Source organism: Lepus europaeus, chromosome 8 (genome assembly GCF_033115175.1).
Source record: "Lepus europaeus isolate LE1 chromosome 8, mLepTim1.pri, whole genome shotgun sequence".
NCBI lineage: Eukaryota > Metazoa > Chordata > Mammalia > Lagomorpha > Leporidae > Lepus > Lepus europaeus.
The window spans coordinates 87,799,679-87,825,811 of record NC_084834.1 but is presented as its reverse complement, the minus strand read 5'-3'; the positions used below and the strand labels follow the sequence as shown (position 1 = coordinate 87,825,811).

At 38.7% G+C, this 26,133-nt stretch overlaps 1 protein-coding gene across 3 annotated transcripts in view; it reads right to left on the bottom strand.

Annotated features, from left to right (window-relative positions):
• Positions 1-26,133, bottom strand: part of SNCA (synuclein alpha) — a 126,147-nt gene that overhangs the window by 85,249 nt on the left and 14,765 nt on the right. The window lies entirely within an intron of this gene.

Here is a 26,133-nt window from a genome sequence, read left to right as displayed (position 1 = left end):
TTGTGGCTAACTAGTTCATTTCTTTTTATCGCTGAATAATATTCCATTAAGTGTCTATGCAACAGTTTGTTTATCCATTCACCTATTGAAGAACATCTTGGTTGCTTCCAAGTTTTGAAAACTATGGTTAAAGCTGCTATAAACATCCAGGAGCAGGTTTTTGTGTAGGCTTAAGTTTCCAACTCATTTGGGTAAATACCAAGGAGCATGATAGTTGGATCATATGTTATGTCTAGGTTTAGTTTTTTAAGAAACTGCAGACTATTTTCCAAAAAGACTGGTCTATTTCATATTCCTACCAACAATCAATGAGCATTCCTGTTGCTCTAAGTCCTTGCCAGCATTTGGTAGCATTAGTGTTTTGGATCTCAAGCATACTAATAGGTATGCAATCAGCTTTACAATTCTGTAGGTATGTTATGGATGGGCAAAAAAAAATCCAAGAAAAGGTAACAAGAGGTTCTGCTTTTCTGTTGAAGTGATGAGGAAATGTGTTGAAACTAAAGATAGTTTGTATGCTAAAAAGACTTTTACATTTACTTAAAATTTAAAAGTGTATTAACATACTTTGCTTGTACAGCTTTCTGGGGCATATGCTTATTTGCATGCACACATAAACTGGCAATCATCTCTACCTTGCCATCCTTCCTCCCATGTTTTAGTCTACTGGCTCTGCTTCTCCTTCCACTATCCATTTTTACATTGGTATCAATGCTTCATTTTGTAAATACTTAAGCATAAATCACTGTTGGTAGCTGTTAATTGTTGGCAATTTTGAGTAGTAGAACACTTTTCTGTCTTGAAGTAGAAATATATTCTGAAACACTGGAGATTTTCCTGGAATATGTAATAGCCTCTATAATGTTGTAGGGCAATCACTGAGCTATGAATCAGTTGATTTCAGCTTGTTTCTTTTGGGTCACCCAATAATCATGGGAGTATGGTTCAACAGCCTTAAACATTAATTTATGTGTAAAATATTTTTTTTTACTTTTTCTTTCCATTTTACTATGAAACTATTATAATAATAATACTGAAAATAATGATAATAATAAGCACTTAACTGTGTTGTGTACTTGAAGCTATGCCAACAATTTGAAAATCACAAAGTACTATGTAAAAGGCAAAGTCATAGCAGTGACAATCTTTACCACAGTTTACAATTTGGCAGGGAAGCATCAAACCAAATGCATCACAATTTGATCTGTGCTAGAGATGAAGTACGAGAATTTCCTGCGGTGTGCTAAGGAGGAACAGAGCAATGTTATGGTCTTTGTACCGGGTTTGGGACATTAATTCTGTGTAGTCAGCACATCGCTAAGGCATGAATTTCATTACTCTCACTTCATCAGGGTGATCATTCTAACTGAATAATGAAGCAGGTTTTTCATATCACATGAAGATATAATTCCATTCACAGAAAATTGGAAAAGACTATGTCATGTATCCTGAATTGTAGGAGCCATTTCTAAAATTTAGATTTTTAGGAATCCAACAATACTACATACAACCCATTACCATATAGCTTACTGATGGTCCTAAAATATGGGATCCCTTTGCATGGAGACATATACAGGCAGGATTCCTATTTACTAAGAATCTGTTGTACATATTGGCTCAGGGCTCATATTGCTGTTTTATTCATTTATTCTTTAAAAAAAAAAAAAAACCTCATTCTCTTTGTGACCTTCAGACCCAAGTAAGATTGCATAGAATATCGAGACAAATTTGTGGCAGATTTAGTGTCCTCTCTGTCTCATCTTTGTGATTGCCCAGAAGTTAAGAGGCTTGGAATGATTCCAGGTTGATAAGGAGAAAAAGACATTGACCTAAGTATCTGGAGTCTAAAACAATCTGAGAATCTATTCCTTTAGCTTTTCTTGGACTTAAAATGAAAATGAAGCAGGAAAGAGGAGTCAGAATAACTGCTATACTCCTTTCTCCTGAGACCTCAGAACATTTCTTATTCATTCTTGTATCTTACAAGTTATTGTAGTGGATGGCACTGCACAGCTCATTAAATATTTGTTGATACTACAAGTAGAGGAAGGTTTCTAATTCACATAGGACCTAACAGAATGATTGTAGACTCACTTACATTCTGTGTTTGACTATAAGGTTGCTTTTAGATAGTTTTGCTATTAGAGTTTTTATTGGATGTTATCTAGAGCTCAGCTTCAATTCTTATTCCAAATACTACATTTAAAAAGAATGAAAATTAAAAATATAAGTGCATTTCCTCGTTTAGATTACAAAGGATCTGAAATGGGCAAATAAAAAGATGGCAATTTAAGTCCCCCTAGCATAAAAGTCCCCTGCGAATCACATCAATCACACTAGGAAACCAAACAAGTACTCCCCATACACATCCACCACCCCTAGAAGAATTCATAGCAACCATGCACAATACAACAATATTGTATTAATTTATTTCACAACGACATAGGTTAGAAAACAATGTATCTGCAACAGAACACTCTAGTGCCATTTTACCTAGAGATCCCATTAATTTTTTTGTTTGTTTGCTTGTTTGAGAGGCAGAAAGAAAGAAAGAGAAATTTCCTATCCCCACAGTGGCTTGGGCTGGGCCAGGGCAGAACTAGGAGCCAGCATTGCAACTCAGGTCTCCCATGCAGGTGGCAGGGACTCAATTACTTGAGCCATCACCACTGCCTCTCAAGCTGTACATTAACAGGAAACTAGAAACAGGAGAGGACCTGGGACTCAAACGATGTTGGATGAAAGTGTCCCAACTGGTAGGCCAAACATGCACTCCCATTTCAAGTACTTTAAAACATATTCCCTAAGGTAATAAGTTAATTCTAAAAAATCTAATAAACTAATATTCTGGAAAGGAAGATGTAGAAAATGTATTTAAAAAGTCATCTTCAGAATTGAGAGAGCTGCTCATAGAAACTAACATAAAAAGCAGGTTGAAAATCAATTTGAGCAAGAAAAATATAGAATATAATGAAAGGAAAATGGAAACATACATGAAAAACACTAGATGAATACAAATTTTCAAAAGCCCATTTTATGAGACTTTTAAAATTAACTTCCAAAGAAGAATGATGGCAGCGAAAGCCTCGTACATGTCTGGTTGATGCAGCTTCAGTGGAAAGTTTGGATAAAAACTTGTGTTTGGCCTAGCAATTAAGACACCCACAGAACATACGAGAGTGCCTAGGTTCAAGTCCTGGCTCCGCTTCAAATTCTAGCTTGCAAGGCTGCTGCTGACTAGCAGGTAGGTGGTGGCTCAAGTAATTAGGTTCCTGTCACCTTGGTGGCCTCAAATGGGTTCCTGAACCATTGGTCCCCTGACTGGTGCAGGCATCTGGGGAGTGAATCAGCAGATGGAAACTTCATTCTATCTGTCTCTGCCTCACAAATTTAAACAAAAGTCATTATTAAAAGTAAGTTCGGATCTAGGACAACTGAAAATTTGGGACAAATATAAACCTATACAAAACACAATGAATAAATCAAGCACAATTTGACCTGTGGACTCATATAACCAGTTTTCAATATTTTTAATATGGTAGAAAGTATTGGCCCAAGCAAATATTAAACATATCTAGGAAGAAAAAAAATGAAGATGGTGACCATTACCACAAAGCAGAATGGGCAGAGCACAGCAGATGGTTCTACAGGTCCCCTATTTTTACTGTCACAGAAGAGGTGCAAGAACAGGAAATGAAAAGAGCTGTGGCCCTCCAGCCAACTCGCTCACAGAATTTTCGCTGGCATCTAGATATGGAGGCTATATTTTGGATTAAGAAAAAGCAAATAAAAAAGAAAGTAAATATTTGCAAAATTTGCATTCAATGTGAAGCTGTGATCCTTACGTCCAACATGGCTGTAGGAGCAGGAAATGTTAAACTAAAATGATTTCCACCGGATCAAATATTATAGCAGGCAAAATTTATCTGTCATTTTCAGTAGACCCATGGTTTATCATAAAGATCTGCCACATTCAGAGATACCTTTGAAATTAGAATTTTCTAGCTAAGGCAGGATAGCCTGCAGATAAAAAAAAAAGTTACAAAGCCTTTGTTAGGGTTTGAGGGTCTTCAAGGGCTCATGTGTTTAAATGTAATCCCCACTGGGAGGGATTAAGAGGGTGGGAACTTAATCTGACTGTGGTGTTTAAAGGTGGGGTCACTGGGAAGTGATTAGTATTGGATAAGGTCATCAGGGTGTAGCCCCTATGATGGGCTTTAGGGGGTGGGAGGTGAGAGAGAGAACAGAACACAGACACCCATGCACACTTCCCATGTCTTGCCATGTGATGCCCTACACCACCTCAGGGCTCTGCCAGCAAGAAGGACTTCACCACATGCAGATGTAGCCTCTCAGCCTTGGACATGAGCCAAAATATACCCTTTTTCTTTATAAAGTATCCAGACTTGGCTATTTCACTATAATAATGATAAGCAGGCTAATACAGCCTACCTCTTGAATCCTGACCAATATTCAGCGATGACTACTCAGTACCCAAAAAGTAAATAAGTTTTTAACATTTTCCTTTGTTCCTAATGAAGTCTTTTTTGCTAAAATATTTCAAATAAATAAAGGAGCCTGATGTTTCAGCCAGTGCCTCCAAACTGATGAGTCCAGGCAGTGACAAATGACACTCTATTCTTCCATGAGCAACTTCTCTCCCCCTCTCAGCTTCTGCAATGGAACACTGTTACAGTCACTGCAGGGGAGATGCACATTTCATAGCTGTCATCCTGGAATAAAAGGCAAAGGGAGGAGAAACTCCTCTTCCAATGTGCCCAAATATTTAATTTATTATTTATGTTCCAATTACCATGATAAGACAGTGAGTATGTCTGGGTATGAAACATGGGAAGGTGTCTTGCAAGGCACTGTTTTTCAAAGGAAACATAGTGGAGAGGCAGGAGCAAAGGACCAACGTTGTCAAGAGCAATCGGAAGCTCCCTGCCTTTTTATTCCTAATCTTCTTTCTGGCATGTTATGCTCACCAACTGTGTAATGTTGGATCCATGTGGCTCTGCCCATCTGTCCAACAGACATTCTAAGTCATGTGGTTTACTAAGAAAATATTTAACAAAATATGAATAATGTATAGTTCGAAGCGGTTTTTAAACCTCTAAGATTTGTCTCATGAGTGAACTACATTGCTCTTAAGGAGAGGATTAATTTGATATATCCATGTTCAGTACTACAGTCATTATAAAGGCTTGGAAAAGAAAGAATTTTTCAGAAAAGTATAAAAGATACTGTTAAATTCAATAGAGGAAGCTCACATTCCATAATATACTAAATCTCTAATATGTAGTAAAACCATATGGAAATCTGAAGTAGAAAATATCATTGCTATTTTACACATTCATCCAATTTACCTTTTTAAAATTAAGACCAAGAATTCTGAATCATTTTCTTTTTGAACAAAAATAATAATATATCATTTACCTTTTCTCTTAGAAGGTAACAGCCGACATTTAATAATAACCCTTCTTCCATGTGTTCACTGGCTGTTGGAAAGGTGCTTGGTAGGTTCAAAGAACTAAGAGGCGAACCACATAGCTGAAGGGTAGTGTACAGGAGATAGGGGATGAGGGTTAGGCGAATGCAGGGCTGTTCAACCATAGCGAGCATTTGGAGTTCATTCTCTATGATAGGTGGCCACTGGATCTTTGAGAGCAGGGTGGGGAAGACACAGACTAGCTAGAATGTAGATGTGGAGCACAGAGACTCTTGAAGAGGCTAGGGATGGAGTCCAGGTGGGAAATGATGGCCTGGCCTAGGAGGGCAGCAGAGGAGAAAGGAAGTGTGGTAGGATTAGGGCTATGCTGAGAAATACAGGTAATGTGATTAGCAGAAGGGGAACGTGAAGGGCATGAAAGGAAAAGCATCAAGGACATGCATGGTATAGGTGCAAATGCTACCAGTTCAAAGCAAGATGGAATTACTATTTGTTTTAACAGTTAGGGAAGACTTTTTGGAGTTTTGGTGGTTTGAGCTAAATTTCTTAGCACAGATAAAATTCTGACAGGAGACAAAAGTCTTCTCAAAGGTAAAACAGAGTCAAAAGTCACATATTGTATCATTAGGTAACTGGCAAGTATTTTGAAGACACTTCTCTACCTAGATTAAGGAATTTTATTCAGTAATTGGGAGATGCATGATTGAAAAGAGAGAGGTAAGAAAAACAGAGACTTGAATAACAGGATTAGTCCTTAGGCCTTGATTCTACAGATAGCGAAAAGCCACTGGCTAATTTTATGGAACTAATATGCCTGTTAATGTCCAAATTCCCAGCACAATATATTAAAAGAAATAATTGCCAAAATTCCAAGGATAGAGACCAGCGTAGACATATTTATAAAATGATCACTCTGTACCAGATGTTTTAAATTTGTTGACATGTTTGCACTTGGGTTTGCTGGTAAAACAAGTTACACTTATGTTAGATTTTTAAGCACTGTTTCCAGATACATGTACTTTTTTTTTTTTTTTTAACAGGCAGAGTGGACAGTGTGAGAGAGAGACAGAGAGAAAGGTCTTCCTTTTTCTGTTAATTCACCCCTCAATGGCCGCTGTGGCCAGTGCACCGCGCTGATCCGAAGCCAGGAGCCAGGTGCTTCTCCTGGTCTCCCATGCGGGTGCAGGGCCCAAGCACTTGGGCCATCCTCCACTGCACTCCTGGGCCACAGCAGAGAGCTGGCCTGGAAGAGGGGCAACCGGGACAGAATCCAACGCCCTGACCGGGACTAGAACCCAGGGTGCTGGCACCGCAGGTGGAGGATTAGCCTAGTGAACCGTGGCGCTGACCTAGATACATGTACTCTTGAAATTTATAGAACGCATTGGACCTTCTGGGAAATGTTTTCATAAGTTGTTATCTAACAGTTAAACTTGTTTGCTAAGTTTTCATTTGATATTGTTATTGTCAGTAAGTGTTCTGGGAAGCCTGACTTTTTCCATCATTTGTCTGTATTCTCTTCAAGAAGGGAAATGATTCTATTCTGAAGGACTCTCCAGGATGCACAATTTGATCTTAGATCTTATAAAGGGGATAGCTAACATTTTTCTGTAATAATAGCATAGCTAGGATGAGAGCTTAAATTACGATTTTATAGCTAGATTTACTTTGCCATGGGCACAGTAAAGAGGCAAGAACTCCCTTTCAGACCAATGAAGGGAGAGAAAGTTTTAAAGTGAGGACATAGCTTTTCTCATGGGCATTGTCTACCTCAAAGAAAAACCAGTCTCAGAACATTCCTGTAACTATACATTTCTAGCTCAGGCCTCCAAAGATTAGGGACAGAGTAACCCCATGATTTGCATCCTCTAGAAGTTTTCCTATGGTCTATTTTAACAAAAACCAGGAGGAAGAGGAAGCTAGGCAACAAAAGAAATGTAAAGATAGGTGGCAGGCCAATTAATGACTGCTTTTTACAGTGATCTGCCATCAAGGAGACCCAACAGGCCAGTCCACCACAAATGGCATTGGTTTTTTATATGGAAAGTCAGGGCAGCAGATGGACACAGAAGGCAACTTTTGAAGAGCCCTGGCCATTCTTCCAGTCAAGACCTAGGTCGCTGGAAACAGAACTGCCTTGGGGATTGGAGGACTCCTGGGTCAGAACTGCAGACCTTGTTGGCCCCAAGCTAAAAAGCCCTTAACTCAGCCCATCTTCCAAAGTAACTACTGCTTCTGAGGAGATGGCCAAGTAGGGTCAACAACATTGTAGGAAGAACTGTAAATTTCCTGTTAGAGATGCTACCTGCCTTTAGCTGGCCAGCTCTCCTCCCAGGCAAGCTAGACAATGGAAGTCAACAGAGTTCTATTGCTAAGGAGGTTCACACCTTCCTTATGATGTCTCTTCCAGTAGCCCATGTGAAAAGATAGGTCTGCACTCATATTTGGCCAGGTCCTTAGCCCACCTGACTGTTGTCAGGTCCCTCCTGTCAGTTTCTATCTGCCTCTCAATGGGAAAACTTGATCATGGTTTAGATAACACCTTTCGTCATAGGTCCTCTACTAATGACTCTGTCCTTAGTTTTAGACTCTGTGAGTTTAAACTGCTTGTTAGGTTCGTTTTCTTCAGACTTGAAACAGTGAAATTCTAGGTGGCCAAGCACATTGAAACCTCAGATGGAAGCAGTTTCTGCAAGCTGGCAAGGTCATCTCCTTTGAGAAGCCACCTCCTGCTGAGAAGCCACCTGCTGGAACTGTCTTGACTCCCTTTCTCAACAATGTCCCTTTCCAGCATGAAGCAGCCAGAGTGATCATCACCAATCCCCCTAAAAGATGTTAGGGTGCATTCTTGTTGAGGGGGGTGGAATTTGAGGAGTCAAATGGGTTAATAGGCAGTCTAGAAATTGAGGGTGGAAAATGTTTCCCCCAAAAATTATCCTTATCAAGGCCAGAAGTTCCTGCTTGCCCACTCCTTGAGAGCTTCCAATCTTATCAAGAGAATAGCAAAGGAGTCATGACTCCATTCTTCTGAGCTCCCAGTTTATTGTGAAAACAAATTAGGTATCCCACCCTTGTGATGGCTCTTTTGTTTTATCTTGAGCAAGCCAGACAAGATAAAGGATTGTAAATCAGGTATTTTATGGAGTTTGTCCCCACCTATTGATTGACAGTTTTGTACTTAAAAACCCCACTACCACCAGCCCCTTTGGGGTTTTTTTCCTCTCTTGGAAGTCCCCCTCTATGCTGCTGTGGCTAGAGGTGTTTGACTCTAATAAATCTTTTTAAATCTCAAAAAATAAAATAAAATAAATGATCAAATTCTGAGAAGGCAGTGGATTTCTGAAGAAAATGATATCATAAATTTCATCATATCAACCAACACACACATGCTATATACACACATGCAACATTGAACTACCAGACATAACATAAACCAGCATGAAAAAAATAAGTGTTCTGCAGTTTACTTTTATAAAGGTGTCAATTAGACTGTAAAAAGAAAGGGGATGTAGGAAAGAGAGAAGCAATTTCATTCTCCTAAAATAAAATGAAAACACAAATATCCATTAGCAATAAAAAATACACTTTGGGCCAGCGCCATGGCTTAACAGGCTAATCCTCCACCTTGTGGCGCTGGCACACCGGGTTCTAGTCCCGGTTGTGGCGCTGGATTCTGTCCCTGTTGCCCCTCTTCCAGGCCAGCTCTCTGCTGTGGCCTGGGAAGGCAGTGGAGGATGGCCCAAGTGCTTGGGCCCTGCACCCGCATGGGAGACCAGGAGAGGCAACTGGCTCCTGGCTTCGGATCAGCGAGATGCGCCGGCCGCAGCAGCCATTGAAGGGTGAATCAACGGCAAAAAGGAAGCCCTTTCTCTCTGTCTCTCTCTCTCACTATCCACTCTGCCTGTCAAAAAAAAAAAATACACTTTGGTTTTCCTCAAATAATTTTAGGATATTTATCACATGAAAAAATAGGCACTTTAGTGAGTTTTTTCCATAAAAGCCTTCACTTTTTTTAAACATAATTGGCTATATTTTTTTAAACTAAAAACCTCAGCATCCTCATTTGGGATACCCACATCCCAGTTGGAGTGCCTATTTGAGACTGGCTACTCCATTTCAGAATGGCTGTTGCAGGCATTTGAGTAGTGAATCAGCAGATACAAGAGCTATCTCTCTCATTCTCTCTCTCTCCCTGTCTCTGTCTCCCCCTCTTTGTTTCACTGCCTTTCAAACAAAAGTTTAAAAATATGAAATACTGATTTCTATTTACATTTGAATTCTATTTCCAAATATATTTTAGTACTTTAATCCATCTTATACTTCTTTAATGTTTTAGACCCCAAAATACAACTTATTTTAAAGTGTGAATCTGAATATTTGGTATGACCAGATTTTCTTATTACAAGGAACAAAAAGTATACTAACATGAAGTCACTGAAAATTATAATGGAGGGATTAAAGAATAAAAATGCTGCCCTTAGTCTATGGTCATATGTAACATAAATCTATACACTATGAATGGGGTTATCAAACCATAGCAGAAATAAGCTACAGTGAAATGCCTATCATTTATACGTAGCATGCATCAACATACAGGGGCCAAATGAATGGGTGGATAAATGGGTAAGTGAATGGATGAACAGCCAGTACTCTAGCAGTACTTTTAAGTGTCTAGGAAGTTAAGCTGACTGGTTTGAATCAGTTGAATGAATGCAAGAGGGGTCTGGGACACAAAGAAGGGAAATCAGCACCTTTATGTTCTAACAGTGACAAAAGCAGAATTTCAGTCACACAAATTTTGAACAGCATGGACTATTATAAATAACATTTATTACGTTTTTGTTATGAATCTAATCATATTTACTAGAGAAAATATAAGAAAAGAAGACAATAAAATGACTATAATCTATGACCCAGAAAAAGTCACTTGGTTGCAACGTTTTCTCAAGGACAATGTGGGAGGCATTTCTGTGGTTGTTGCAATGCCTGGGAAGCACTGCTGGCATTTAACAAGTGACACCCAGGGCTTGTTTGACAGCTGGCTGGCATTCTGGCATAGCAAGTAAAGAGGCCACTAGTGATGTTGGTGACCCATGTGGACACTGGTTTGTGTCCTGGCTACTGCACTTTCCATCCTAATCAGCTTGCTGCTAATAGACTTGGAAAAGCAGTGGAAGATGGCCCAAGACTTGGGCCTTTGTCCACTGACATGGGAGACCCAGATGGAGTTCCAGGCTCCTGGCTTCAGCCTTGCCTAAGCCCTGATTGATGTGATCATTTGGGGAGTGAACCTGTGGATGGAAGATCTCTCTGTGCATGTTTCTCCCTCTCTCTCGGTAACTCTGCCTTTCAAATAAATAAATAAACCGAAAAAAAAAAAAAAACCTGCAGAGAATGATAGTTCACCACAGGGGGAGAAAAAAATCCTTAGTGAACAAGAGTTCACAATAGCAAAGGCCTACTCAGCTTGAAATGCAGAGTGTGTTTCACTGAAAAGAGCTGAGAGCCTGGTACATTTACTGAAACACTAAGCACCCAGTGTCTTCATACATGTACATTCCACATAAAGATTTTTTTAAAAACTAAAAATACTACAGTATACAATTGTTCTTATTATCTGGTATCGCTCTTCTCACATAATGTAGTGAGAGCATCCTTCTACAACACTATTTCTAACATCAACACTTTAATGACTGTTCACCACACTATTATATGCAACAACCATGACACATATAACAAAGTCCCTATTGCCACTTCTAATATTTTTCCTATTGCATACTATAATTAGTGCTATGATAAACAGCCTTATATTTAAGCTTACGATAATTTGAAATCTTAGACATGAAACTGTTGAGTCAAAGAGCATGCATAATTCCAAGGCTTTTAGTATGGATTTCCAGTGTGTCCTCCAGAGTCACCTGTATCCATTCATCCTTTGGCTCTAGTGTTGGTGATTGGTGGGCATCTTAAGTTGCTGAAAATGTAAAACACCAACTGAAGGCAGTCCCTGGGAATGGGCTGGCCCCTTCTGCACCTCTCACCCAGAGGGAGAACAAGTCCACAGCTGAAAACCTTATAACTATATTCCAACTCTAAGTGCCAGAAAGAGAAGATGTTTTCAGGGAGAGACATTTGAAGCACTAGCAGAACAGCAGAGTTTGTTTTCTGCCTTCGTCCTTGCTGCGTGGACACAAGTGGTGACTCATGAGGTCTGGTGTTGTCTGGAAGCAGCAGCGAGGAGGACCTGCCGAGCCTTCGCAGCACTGAGTATGAGCCAACAACCACACAGACATGCTGGTGATGGACCAAGTTCCTGCTCACACCTGTGCCCCTGGTTCCTGAGACCTGAGCCGGGAGTAGCAGGGGTCCCAAGATTTCCCATGGGCTTAGATCAGGTGTTGGAAAGCAATGCAGGCAGGGCCTGGCTGGCTGAAGTGTGGAGGACAGGGCCAGTGACTGACAAGAGAGCATGTTTTCCTTTCTTGACTCCTGTTATGAGGAGGGGATCAGCCTGGCACATTTATCCCCTAGAATGCACCCCATCAGAGTGCCACCCAAGACATTAGGGGATGTGCAGTAGTGTGCAGTAGAAAGTAGAACCCACCGACAACATGGATACCCCTGTTCTTACCCTTATTCCCCTGATCCTTTATAGGAGATCAGCATACTTTCAAGTGAATTTGAGGAGAGAGGGTTCTAAATTCCAGTGGGAGGAGGTTTTTCTCTCCTTGAACTGCTCCCATTCTAGGAAGTTCTGGCACAGAACATTAACTGGAAGGAAAACTCTGCTCTCTTTCTTGCATGCCTCCCAGGATGAGAGAAAGGGGCTGGGAAGACATAGCTGCAGTCCTCACCTGCCCCGACCTGGGTCATCACGGATCTCTGTGAAAACCCTCATAGGAATGAACAGGGTCATTTCTTCGGTCTTAACCTGAAGAATCTTACAGAAAATGGCTAAGAGAGAATGCATTCTGATATGGGATGCTGAGAGCTGATCATCTTTCTACAGGTCTTCCATCCAGGATCTAAAACCAGCCAGCATTTTATATAGGAGGAAAGGAGGGTGGAGGGGATAGTTTTCATTAAATTGGGCATCACAAATCTGTGTGCCAGGGAGCATCTAGAACTCTTCTCTGTGGGGGATGTGGGACATCAAAGAGGCATGGGGAAATGCAGAACCTACACCCCTAACAGATACTATAGGGACCCTGAGACTATCTTTTGTTTAAAAGAGAAACATTTTAACTTTGTTTACTCCAATGCTTCCCAAATTATTTGAGCACAGAACCCCCTTTTAACCACACCATGTGTGTATTGGTCAATGAAACCACATGACTTTGGGAAAATCTGAGGAAAAGTAGTAACAGTGTGACTTCAAGTTATTTAGCTTAATAAAGGGGCATAATTGGTGAAGCTACTTCTCTGTTACACAATTTACTTATTTAATCATCAAACTGTAAACAAATATGGAAAAAGTCTGCTGTAGTCATCTACTATGTCTAACTCATTTGAGAGAAAAGTGATAGCTTTTCTTAGCAAAATGCTGGAACTATACAATGCATTACAGGTTGTTGTTTATCTCTTGTCTGCATTATCTCATTACATTCACACTGCAACCCAGTGCAGTTGGCTGACCACTCAGAGATGAATAGCTTCAGTTTAAAAGGTTAAATGAGTTGCCAGGGGTCCAGCAGTGCATAATTGAATAAACTGGACTGAAATTCAGACTACTAAACACAGATTTAAAACATTCTGAACTCACTGAATTCAACAATGCTATTTCACAGTTGGAAAAACTCTTGCTCAGGGCTGGCGCTGTGGCACAGTAGATTAATCTTTTGCCTGCAGTGATATGATTCCACATGGGCGCCGGTTCTAGTCCTGGCTGCTCCTCTTCCAATCCAGCTCTCTGCTGTGGCCTGGGAAGGCAGTGGAAGATGACTCCAAATGCTTGGGCCCCTGCACCGGTGTGGGAGACTCGGAAGAAGCTCCTGGCTCCGGATCAGCCCAGCTCTAGTCGATATAACCATTTGGGGAGTGAACCAGTAAGTGGATGGCAGACCTCTTTCTCTGTCTCCCTCTCTCACTGTCTGTAACTCTACCTGTCAAGTAAATAAATTAAAAACTAAAAAATAGGCCGGCGCCGTGGCTTAACAGGCTAATCCTCCGCCTTGCAGCGCCAGCACACCGGGTTCTAGTCCCGGTTGGGGTGCCGGATTCTATCCCGGTTGCCCCTCTTCCAGGCCAGCTCTCTGCTATGGCCCGGGAAGGCAGTGGAGGATGGCCCAAGTCCTTGGGCCCTGCACCTGCATGGAAGACAGGAGAAGCACCTGGCTCCTGGCTTCGGATCAGCGTGAAGCGCCAGCCGCAGCGGCCATTGGAGGGTGAACCAACGGCAAAAAGGAAGACCTTTCTCTCTGTCTCTCCCTCTCACTATCCACTCTGCCTGTCAAAAAAAAAAAAAAAAAAAAAAGAAGAAGAAGAAGAAAAGAAAAGAAATTGCCTTTTAAAAAAAACCTAAAAAATAAATAAATAAAAACTAAAAAAAAAAAAGAAAGAAAGCACCTGCTCAGAGAGATGGGACGACGCAATTCAGCACAGAGACAAGGCTGACTCCAGGTGCCCTGACTGAAAGCTCATGCCCTCTACACCAAGCTGGGATTTCCCTGTGCATAACCAGATCAAATGATGCAGGTGAATCAGGGACCCGGTGCAACGGGAAAAGCCAACTGGCCATCACTGTCACACAGGAGATACGGAGCAAATCAGAACAATTGTGAATGGCCTTTGTTTTAAACTCCAGAGCAAGCTAGTTTCCCTTTGCAAGAACACTTTGGGTGTATTGCTACTGTAATAACAGTTGTTAGTATTGTGTAGTGATTATTTTTTAAAGATGCCTGCTTTACATATGTTAAATTTAATCATATTTTAAGGTAAAATATTATCCCCTTCTTTATTCATTTATTCATTTAGTCGATCTTTTTTTTTTTCTTTTTTTTTTTTTTCTTTTTTTTTTTTGACAGGCAGAGTTAGACAGTGAGAGAGAGAGACAGAGAGAAAGGTCTTCCTTCTGTTGGTTCACCCCCCAAATGGCCGCCATGGTTGGCAGGCCGCGCCAATCTGAAGCCAGGAACCAGGTGCTTCTCCTGGTCTTCCATGCGGGTGTAGGGCCCAAGGACTTGGGCCATCCTCCACTGCCTTCCCGGGCCAAAGCAGAGAGCTGGACTGGAAGAGGAGTAACCAGGACAGAACCGGCACCCCAACCGGGACTAGAACCCGGAGTACCGGCGCCACAGGCGGAGGATTAGCCTAGTAAGCCACGGTGCTGGCCCATTTAGTCAATCATTCATGTATTCAACAAATATAATCTGTGGCTTATTGTTCTTTATATACACTGTATACACAGTGGCTGTAATAAAAATTAAAGACTACTTTTGGAATTTTTATAACTATCTGTTTAGTGATTCCAAACTTGTAGAGAGGGACAATTATATTTTAACTTAAGAATTCAAATGTTAGGTAAAGGTTTTCATAAAGTTCCTTATAAAAGAATTACCTCATATTTAAATTGACAAAGTATTAATTTTCTTTTTATAGAAAAACAATTAGGCTGATGAGATGTAACATCTAACTGTAGCTCCTGTAATTATATATTTGCATGCAAAACACAACTGGCATCTTATTTACCTCATTTCTGTTCCTTGACTCTCAGGTAAATATATTTTGTTCTAGACTTTTGTGTACTTTGAATAGTTTGAGAACTATAGGACTTTTTTCAATATTTTCTCTTGATAAAGCAAACAGTACCATCACTGTCTCCCCGCAAATTAAAAAAACTAAAACCTGTATTTGAAGGGACACAAATATCAATGTTTTCTTACTTTTTATTGACAACTGTGTGATTAGCATTGAAAGTTGGGGTGATATTACTGTATATGATGATACATAAATAGATCTTATTTTCTTTATACCTATCACCTAAACATATAAAGGATATTTTTCAGGCTCGAATTACAAAGTAGAAATATGGATCAGTTTGTAATAGAGGTAGAAACAAAACAAAACAAAAAAATCATCTGAATTATATAGGATGAATTAGTCTAGAAATTTAATGTAACAACTATAATTAATAATATTATATTGTGGGCCAGCACTGTGGCCCACTTGGTTAATCCTCCGCCTACACTGTCCGCATCCCATATTGGCACCAGGTTCTAGTCCCAGTTGCTCCTCTTCCAGTCCAGATCTCTGCAGGAAGGCAGTGGAGGATGGCCCAGGTGCTTGGGCCCCTGCACCCACATGGGAGACCAGGGGGAAGCACCTGGCTCCTAGCTTTGGATCGGCACATAGCGGTCATTTGGGGGGTGAACCAACAGAAGGAAGATCTTTCTCTTTCTCTCACTGTCTAACTCTGCCTGTCAAATTAAAAAATAATAATATTATTATTATATTGTGTTCTGTTGACTTGCCTAGAGATTAGATTTTAGGTATTTTATTTTCAAAAGAAAATAGATTTAAAAATTAACGTAAGCTTATGAGATGATGAAAATGTTAATGTGCTTGACTCTGAGAATCACTTCACTGTGTACAGATGTATCAAGATACATACATCAAAATACCACCTTAAACACATACAATAAAAAGTAAATTTTATAAACCACCTGTTCGAAACCATCCTATATATAATAGTATCTGATTAACACAATCAAAAATATTATGCCATATAATTTACATGTAGGGGGACATTAACAACAAATGTTGGCTCCTGCACATGAAGATGGGATCATAAAAGGGTCATCGTCACTCTCATATTGCATTCTGCAAATTTAATCTATGGTAAACATTTATGAAGGAACAGCCAATTGCACAAATTCAATTTAAATCTATTTGTTGCTGCCTTGAAGATGTTCTATCACATTCACCCTGTATCTCTCTAAGAAACAAAATTATCATCATGACTGGCTCTCTGAAAATGGGAATTCAGTCATGTCTGAATGTTGTTGTGCATGCAGGTGATGAACCACTGCTCCTAGGATTCGGGTGCAAGTCCGCTTATGTTCCTATATCTAAGCAGCTAAGACACAGCAGCTACTGTCTCTCTGTGTGTGTAAGGAAGTTCAACTATACTGGCAAAGATACAATTGAAGATATAAAATTTATTGAGAATAATATTTGCTAAGCACATGTATGATATTTATTGAGAGGAGAGGTGTCTCTCATCACTTTTATTTAAACTTTTATTTAATAAGTATAAATTTCAAAAGTATAACTTTTGGATTATAGCGGTTTTCTCCCCCCATAACCACCCTCCCACCTGCAAACCATCCCATCTCCTACTCCCTCTCCCATCCCATTCTTCATAAGATTCATTTTAATTATCTTTATATACAGAAGATCAACTTAGTATATACTGAGTAAAGATTTCAACAGTTTGTACCCACACAGACACACAAAGTATAAAGTACTATTTGAATACTAGTTTTACCATTAATTCACATAGTACAACACATTAAGGACAGAGATCCTACATGGGTGTGTCTCAATTCTAACAAAAGTCTTTTTTTGCCCCCTTGAACTGTTTCAACTACATATAGTTCTCAGAGACCACCACTTTCTAGGATTAACATGTCAGTCCTCCTGCCTGGACTGCATGAATCTTGAGGTCTGAAGCCATGCATGTGTGTTTCTCACAACTGAGTGTCTGGGACCCAGAGTAATCAGTAAAGCATTGCATGTTATTGAATTTAACGAAAACCTAAGAGTCAGCACATTTTTCTTACAACTTTCTGTATAATTACACTGTACTTCCCACTTGGAATCTCACAAGATTAAGACTCATTGAGATTAACGGTCCATCTATCACAAACCCAGTATTGTCAGGCACTAAGAAAAGCTGTGATGGATGCATTTCTAAGTAAGGACAGTTCGGGTACCATTAATGGAGTCTCATATGAGTTCAAAAATTGATTTTTATATACCAGATTGCAAAGTGTTGCTGATTATGTCTCTTTGAAAGAAATCAATTAGTTGTTTAGGTTTTTTTTCTCTAATCACCACATTATGCTTGAAGTAAGATGACAATACTCTTAAAAGTACACTCAGTTCTCACTACAACTACAAATTAGGTAATTCATTGCTCCATAAACCTTTTAATTTATTGGCAATACACCTAACAGTCAAGCTGGTTATCATCTGAGGTCAAGCACAAAGATAAAATCAAACTTCTAATTACTGAGATTATTATATCAATCACTATTAAACATTTAAGAAGAAATTTTGCTATAAATTAAAATATTGCACTAATCCTGCCACTTCTTATTATGGCCTTAATACAAACAATATTGAGATTATAACTGATTGCTGTGTGAGTCTTCAAATAAATCTCAAAGGTTTCCTCCAACCCATGGCTTGTTTGTGAATTCATTAGTAAAGGATTCAGCTGATGGCAGCACCTGCCATCTGATGAATCACTTCATCAGTGAGTCCATAACTCTCAAGTGTTAGGAATAAAGTTGCATGAAGCTAAACACGACAACCCTGGTAAGTCACAGAAAATAAGTGGAAGGATGCTTAAATGTAACAGACCAAAAAGTCAAAGCAGATATTTTCATCCCACTTTTGTTATTCATCTAGCACACACTTAACTATCTTATTAATTAAGGCAGGGAAATGGAATATATGCTTTTGGCCATTTAAAATAAAGATTCTGAAAGATGCTTTCAGATCTACTCTTCTGATTTTCCCAAAATGGCATGGTTTAGGAACTTCATTTTGATTCTGCAGAAGAATAAACAGCTCCACTGCATCTGGATATCTGAAGTATCTAAAGCTCCACATATTTCAAGTTTATTTCTTGCATGGAAACTACTAATTGCCATCTAGATAGATCAGTGCCAAAGTGGGACAGGACAATGAAACCAACCACTGTGCTATTTCTCAGGCAGCAGAGTCATAGTTGATTCAGAACTTTCAAACTCTGTAAATTAAAAAAAAAAAAACCCTCAGGAACCTACTCTTCTAGAATATTCCAGATGGTATTAAAGAGAAGCCATTTGTTCAGCAAGGTTTTGTTTGAGCAACAGCTACACGCAAAGCACTGAGGTGATTAGCTCTACATCGCAAACACAGTAACACTACAGAAAACTGACTGAAGATACTCTCTTTGTACAATATTCCTGGTACAAGAAGTGGGTAACACAATTTTATCTATATAACATCACTGTTAGGTTGAATTTAAAATTCCTGCCAATGCTAAAAATGCCTTTTTCTACTTTGTCTATCAAATGAGTGAATTTTGAGAAATGAACAGTATGACTGATAACTTTTTCAATGTGCACAGGTGAAACCAAAGATCAGATCTGTTACTCTGATGTATTAAATAGAAAAGCTAAGGTTGGGCATTTAGCCCCGTGGCTAAGACGTCAGTTAAGATGCCTGTCCCACACCAGAGTGCCTGTATTTGATTCTCTGGTTCAGCTCCTAATTCAAGATTCCTGCAAATGAATACCCTAGGGGCAAACAGATGATGACTCAAGTAGTTCAGTTCATACCACCCACATGAAAGATCTGGATTGAATTCCTGGATCCCAACTTTAGCCCGGCTGAGCCCGGGCCTTTGTAGGCATTTGGAACTTGAACAAACAAATGGTAGCATTCTCTGTCTTACTCCCTCTCAAGTAAATAAACAGAAATTTAAAAATAAACAGAGAAGCTAATGTTTGAAACAACAAATTCCTAAAATTCAAGACAAACTGTTATTTTTAAAAATTTATTTTATTTCTATAAGGGGAACAAATTTCATTTATTTTTAATCAAATGTTTTAAACCAGAAATCACTATTAAGCGTGATTTCAGTCATGTGACTGAATTAACAATGAAACCACTTAGGTAGGTATTTCTTTTGATTTCTTCTTGATCAATTGGTGGTTCAGGAATGTATTGTTTTATTCTTACATGTTCTTGGATTTTCTAATTTCCTCTTGCTATTGATTTCTAGTTTAATGCCATGACAGTTAGAAAAAATATTTGATGATTTCAGTCTTCTTAAATTTGGCAAGACTTGTTTTGTGATCTCACATATGATCTATCCTGGAAAATGTCCCACGTGCACTTAAAAAGAATATGTATTCTGCTACTGGTGGATAGAGTGACCTGTGCATGTTTATTATATTCATTTGATCTACAGTGCTGTTCAAGTTGCCTTTTCTTTATGACTTTTTGTCTAGATGATTAATTCAGTGTTCAAAGTAGAATACTGAAATCTCCTACTTTATTTTGCTGCCTTTTTCTCCCCCTCAGTCTGTTGTTTTTTTTTTGTTTGTTTGTTTTGTTTTGTTTTGTTTTGTTTTTTTTGCTTAAATGATTATATGCTTGAATGTTGGTTGCATTTATATTTACAATGGTTAAATCATCTTGGTGAATTGACCACTTTATGTGATATTATATATGATGTACAGGCTGAGTATCCTTTATTCAGCAAGCTTCAGGTCAGAGGTGATTCAGACTTTGAGTCTTCTCAGATTCTGAAGAAATTTGCATATACACAGAAAGATATCTTGGGAATGGGATCCAAGTCTAAACATGAAGTTCACTTATGTTTTATTTATATTTTTAAGAAAAGGTTTATTTTATTTACTTGAAAGGCAGAGTGACAGACAGAGAAGGAAATACAGAGCCAGAAAGAGATCTTTCCATCTATTGTTTCAGTTCCCAAATGGCCACAACAGATGGCGCTGGGCAGGGCTAAAGCCAGGAGCCTGGCATTCCGTCTCGGTCTCTCAGGTTGGTGGCAGGGGCCAAAGCACTTGGTACATCTTCCTCTACTTTTCCAGGTGCATTAGCAGGGAGCTGGATCAAAAGTGAAACAGCCGGGACTTGAACTACCTCTCTGAAATGGGATGCCAATGTAGACAGCCACAGCTTAACCCACTGCACCCTCAGGTACATACACTTCAAACACATAGCCTGAGGGTAGTTTTAAATCACCTGTTTGTGCCTGCATTTTGACTGTGACCTGTCAAATGAGATAAGGTGTGGAATTTCTCATTTGTGGCATCATGCATTTTGTAGCATTCAAATGATAACAGAGATACTCACAGAGTATCTTGATAACTTGATAACAGAGATACACAAAGAGTCATGTATTACATTATATATAACTTTCTTCATCTCTTGTGATAAGCAGGGTCAGGCTTGAAGCCAGGAGGCTGGAACTCATCTAGGTCTCCCACATAGGTTGCAAGGATATAAGTATTTGGGGCATCGTTTGCTGCCTCCCAGGGTGTACATCAGCAGGAGGCTGGAAGTGAAAGTGGATCCAGGCCTGAACTTCCGCATGGGATAAGGATATATCCAGTGTGTAACCACTTCACCAAATGCTCATCCTGCTCTATTGCTTCTAATTAAGTAAATTTAATTCATTTACATTTGAAGTAATTAATTGGTAAGAACTTCCTACTGCTATCACCTGAGATAAAGGAATAAAGAAACAGCATTTGACAAAATTTAACATTTTTCATATCAAAACTCTCAACAAATTAGGTGTGGAAAGAATATAGCTGAACATCATTAAAAAAAAAATCCATCTATGACAACTGACATCACATTAAGCAGAAAAACTGAAAGTTTTCCTCTAAAATAAGGAACACATCTATTCAACATAGAACTGGAAATCCGGGGCTGGCACTGTGGTGTAGCAGGTAAAGCCCCCTCCTGCAGTGCTGGTATCCCATATGGGCACTAGCTCAAATCCCAATGGCCCACTTCTAATCTAGCTCTCTGCTAAGGCCTGGGAAAGCAGTAGAAGATGGCCCAAGCCTTTGGGCCCTGCACCCGCATGGGAGACCTGGAAGAAGCTCCTGGCTCCTGGCTTCAGATCAGTGCAGCTCCAGCCATTGCGGCCAATTAGGGAGTGAACCATCAGATGGAAGATCTGTCCCTCTCCCTCCCCTTCCCCCTCTCCCTCCCCCTCCCCCTCCCCCTCCCCCTCTCCCTCCGCCTCTCCTTCTCTCTCTCTGTAACTTTGACTTTCAAATAAATAAATAAATCTGAAAAAGAAAAAAAAGAATTAGAAATCCTAGTCAGAGCAATTAGCAGGAAAAAGAAATAAAACACACCTAAATTGCAGAGCAAGAAGTAAATGTGTCCAGGTTCACCTCATGTGAATAAAAACTCAAATTACTCCAACAAAAAACGTTAGATCTTATAAACAAATTCAGTAAGACTACTGGATACAAAAGGAACATACAAAAAACTGTGGAATTTTTATAGACTAACAAAAAATTATCCACAATAAGAAATCAATAATCCAATTTACAATAGCTTAAAAATGTAATAATAAAGCTAATCAAGGATGTGGAAGATCTGTGCAATAAAAACTATAAAGCAGTGGTGAAAGAAACTGCAGAAGACATAAATGAATGGAAAGGTATTCTGTGTTCATAGATCAGAAGAATCAAGATTGTCAAAATGTCCACACTATCCAAAACAATCTACAGATTCAATGCACTCCTTCTCAAAATTCCAGTGACATTTTCCTCAGAAATAGAAAAAACAACCCTAAAAGTCATATGGAATCTAAAAGAGCCAAGCAAAAGACTCCAAATAGCACAAATAATCTTGAGCAACAACAACACAGGTATCATTATAGCTTATTAGCTGAACCCATTACACTGCCTTGTTTCAAAATATACTACAAAACTATAATAATCAAAAGAGCATGTTAACATAAAAACAGACCTATGGACCAATGAAACTCAATAGAGAACCCAGAAATAAATACACACAATTACAACAGATCTCAGACATAGATACAAGAACACAAAATGGGGGAAGGATAGCTTCTGTAATAAATGGTGTTCAGAAAACTAAGTATCTACAAATAGAAAAATAAAATTGATCTCTTATTTCACAGTATATATCCAAATCTGAACACTGAATAAAGACATATAACATCTGAAACTGTAAAATTAGATGAAAACAGAAAAAATCATCCTGCCATTGGTCTGGGGAGCGATTTTTTTTTGTACATGATAATAAAAGTGCAGGTAACAAGTGCCAAAAGAGAAAAATGGGATTGCACCAAACCAAACAGCTTGTGAACAGCAAAGAAAACAATCAGCAGAGTGATGACTCAACCCAGGGAATGTGAGAAAATATCTGGAAACTATACATCTGATGGGGTAAATATCTAAAATAAATAAGAAACCCAAGCAACCCAATACCAATAAAATAAGCATGTTGATTTTAAAATGGCTAAGGACCTGAATAGACATTTCTTAAAATAAGACCTACAAATGGCCAACAGGTAAATTAAAAATACAAACAAAAAGGACAGATCCCACATGAGATGTAAGTACACAGTGGCGGCGGCCATTGGAGGGTGAACCAACGGCAAAAGGAAGACCTTTCTCTCTGTCTCTCCCTCTCACTGTCCACTCTGCCTGTCAAAAAAATAAAAATAAAAAATAAAAATAAAAAAATAAGTCAGAAGATAAGAGAAGGCAGGATGTGGAGAAAAGAGAACCCTTGTACTCTGTTGGTAAGAATGTTGATATAGCTATTATGCAAAACACCTTGGAGATTCCTCAAAAAATTAAAAATAGAACTACCTTATCATTAGCAATTCTACAATTAGCTCTGTATCTTAAGAAAACAAAATCACTCTCTTGATGAAATACTACACTCCCATGTTCACTGTAGCATTATTCACAATAACCAAGACGAACAAATCCAAGTGTTAATCAAAGGATAAATAGATAAAAAAAATTGTGGCAGCACACACATAGAATATTATTTAGCCTTACAAAAGAAGAAAATCATTGCATTTTCCACAACATGGATGAATGTTGAGGACATTACGCAAAGTAAAGTAAGCTAGGCATGCAAAGACAAACACTGCGTCGTGATCCCTCTTCTCTGTAGAATCTATAAAAGTCAAACTTGTAGTAACAGGGAGTGGAATGGCTGTTACCAGGGACTAGGGTATGAAATGGGGAGATGCAGGTCAAGTGGCACAAAATTTCAGTTATGTAGAATGAATCAGTTCTGGAGATATAATGCATAGTCTGTTGTCTATAATTAATAACACTGTACTATACGGTTAAAAATTTGCTCAGATAGTAGCTCTTAAATGTCACCATGAAAAAGAAAAATACAACTATATAAAGAAGTACTTACATTAATTGTCTTGATTGTTGTAATCACTTCATGATACATAAATATATTAAAACATCGATACACACTATAAGTCTATACAAGCTCTATTTTCAATTATCATTTAATAAAAATACATACAAATTTTATTTATTGATTAAACTTTAATAAAGTTAAAAAAGAGAAAACCACTTGGATAGTTATGGTCATATCTCTGTTAACATCAAAAGTAGACAGAATATACCAAAGCAATAATGCTTTAAAGAGATAAAGTTAACAAATAAAAACAAAAGGAAGAAAAGTAACTGGAAATCTTGGTTTCAGAAAAAAAGAGAAGAAAACAGAAAGAGAAGGAAACAAGAAGGGAGGAGGGAGGAGCCAACAAGGAGCCAAATTCCCTCACAAAAGCACAAAAGGTGAAAACCAATGCCATCACTTCTGCTACAGTTTTCTGACCCTGAAGAGAGATGCCAACTACCAAGAGAATGACCCAGATTTCTAGAAACCTGGTATCTAAGAGCTCTAATTGTTACATCCCTCTTACTCCAAGTTTCTGGCACATTATTAGTAACCATTTCTTGAATGATAAATGAATGTCTCAATGAGGTCATTAACAAGCAAGTTAAGGTTTTAAAAAACAAGCTTACCACTACTCACAAGGATCATTTTGTTCATAGTCTGTAAGATTAAACTATTTTAAATTTCACAGCAAATAATTTGAGTGATCTTATTTAAACCCTTTAGATATTTTGGCATCCCATAGATGTGCTGATTATAGGCAGTTATTGAAACATTATTTGAATTGTTATGGAAACTCGCAACTTCATTGCTAAACTGGGCTTTAATAACTTTCTTCTCATTATATAGAAAAGGGACTTAGGAGAGATGAGAAAGCTCATCCAGCCAGTTAAGAGACCAAGCAGAATATGAAGATGAACCATTCGAACTGCCAGTCTATGTTATCTTCCACAACTGTGCTGCAATTTCCATAGTTTATAGCTTCATTCTCATATGAAAAATTTATAAGAACCTGAACTACCCACAGAGAAATATCTCCAAATGGTTAATTTTGTCCCATCATTTAGATTTCTGCTCTGAAATATTAAAGTGAGTACCCATAGTTTTTAGAAGGAAGCAAGCTCAATTTTGTAAAGATGAAACACTTCTATGCCTTGTTTGCTATTTACATAAGCCTTAAATGGGGACAGCAAAGGTTGGTGAACGTTTCTTTATATTACAAAGCAATGAAATTCTCCAATTAAGTCTGCTTGTCCATAATTCAATTTGTAATGACTGGAAGGAAGGTAGATTCTGAAGAAGTGGCTGGGGAAGTGATGTAGCAATTGGAAAAGCACTGATGGTGTCCATCTACTACAATATACTATAACTGACTATGTAACCTTCCTTCCTTTGTCTGGATTTCATTTTCCTCATCTGTAATTCCCGGGAATTTCTAGATGTCGCAGAGAGTAAGTATGGCATCCTTCAATGAACCTCCTTCTGACACCTAAGGGGCATGTGTGTGTGTGTGTGTGTGTTTTCATTTTCCTGGGTAGAGGACCCATAACTTCTTTTAGCTTGTAAAAAAGTGTCTAGGACAAAAAATAGATTAAATGCCTCTGTACTAATTTCTAAGATCCTTCCTAATTTCTCAAATATGACAAAACCATAAATGTAATTTCAGATGGAAAATACATATTAGCACAAACAAGACTATTTGAAAAGCGTATCTGCACACACAGTCCCATCATGATGAAACAAAGACACATTCAAGTGTTGGCTAAAAGAAGTTCACTAGAAGCCCAGTCAGTTCTTCATAATTAGCAGGAATTGGCAAACACAATGTAACTACATATGGTGAATCAAAGTCTACAACAGGTTTCTAGTCCTGTCTCTTCATTATCAGTGTTTTAATGAGCTGTCAAGTTAGGCCTCTTATTTTGATTGCATGACATAGGGACAACCAAGAACATTCTGCCAGCAAATAAAGCTCCTTGCTTTGTTTTCAGGATATCCATTCCAAAACCATGTTGATTGCAACTTTCAGATGCTTGAAGAGCCACCATTTTTATACTATGCATATAATTATAAAAAACTTAGAAACTAAAAAAAAAAAAGTCATTCTACTTATTTCCTTCCTCTCTTCCCTTCTTAACCTAATAAATGTTCACTGAATATATTGCATCCACTGGGAGCTCTACCAGAGCTGATACTGTAAAATACCAATAAACAAAATACATACACCCCCCACCCCGATGCTTGCATTCAAGAAGGGAAAAACATAAAATTAACAACACCCATAAACAATAAGCAAATTATTTATTATTTTTAAAGGTGATAACTACATTGGGGGGAGAGAAGTACACAGATTGGGAATACAAAAGGAGAGGAGAATGGCTCCAATTTTAAGCAGGTCAGGGCAGCTCTCCCCAGAAGGTGACATTTAGGGAAGACCTGAGGAGAGTCAGGGACTTCTGCTGCCTTGGGAATGAACTTACAGGCAGAGAGAGGAGAGAAGGCAGAGAGGC